This window comes from Octodon degus, unplaced genomic scaffold (genome assembly GCF_000260255.1).
Source record: "Octodon degus isolate 3935 unplaced genomic scaffold, OctDeg1.0 scaffold00121, whole genome shotgun sequence".
Lineage (NCBI taxonomy): Eukaryota > Metazoa > Chordata > Mammalia > Rodentia > Octodontidae > Octodon > Octodon degus.
This window is the reverse complement of record NW_004524697.1, coordinates 8,304,583-8,305,493: the sequence shown is the minus strand read 5'-3', so window position 1 is coordinate 8,305,493 and position 911 is coordinate 8,304,583.

The window sequence follows — 911 nt, the reverse complement described above, 5'->3', positions numbered from 1 at the left end:
AGACTGCATTTTATTCCTTCTCTTTGTCATTTTGTATACCACTGTCTTCTGACCTTTGGTGTAGAGCTTAGATAGAGTTATTACCTTAGCACCAGGTCTGTATCTACAAAGTTCAGATTCTTCCAGGTGGGTGTTGTTTGGATCTGGTTGCTGTGCTCCACTTCTTTCTGCTGCAGGCGTTAGAGTTGAACCCTTTGTGTCTCTCTGGCAAGATGTTCTGCTCCTGAATCAGCTGGGTGTGTCTTGCCTCTAGCCTCTTTGCTGGGAGTTCTGCTGAAGGGTTCCCTGCTGGGCCTGCAGCCTGGGCCGAATGAGGATCCATGGGCCGGGTCATCTCACTCACTTCCCGGGCCTGTGCTCTGGGTTTGTTCAGGATCCCGCAGCCCAGGTCTTCTCACTCTGATTATACTAATCTTTGTCAGTTTTTTGAAATTAGCAGGTAATGCTTAAAGTTTTTATTCTAACCAATTTTACATGCTTGTATCTGACAATCGGAGCAACTACATTGAAGAATACAATGTGTAATACAACAACCATTGTTGAATACCTATCTTGTTGTTTTTAAAATTGTGTGTCATGGGTCAGGGAGATAGCTCAGTAGAATAAGCACTTGCCTGGCAAGCGTAGGGTCCTGAGTTCAATCCCCAGTACCACAAAAAAATAAAATAAAATGAAATAAAATTGTGTATCATGGGGCAGCAAGATAGCTCAGCAGACTAAGTGCCTGCTTAGGCAAGTGCAGGGACCAGGATTTGATACCCTGTACTGCATGTCACACTAGCCCCACCTTCAGGTGTGCTGAGCCAGCGACTGAGTCCAGGTGTGCATGCCTGTAATTACAGAGCTGGGAAGGCTAAAAATAGGAGGATCACTATGAGTCTGATCTGTGTAGTGAGACCCTGTACCAAATA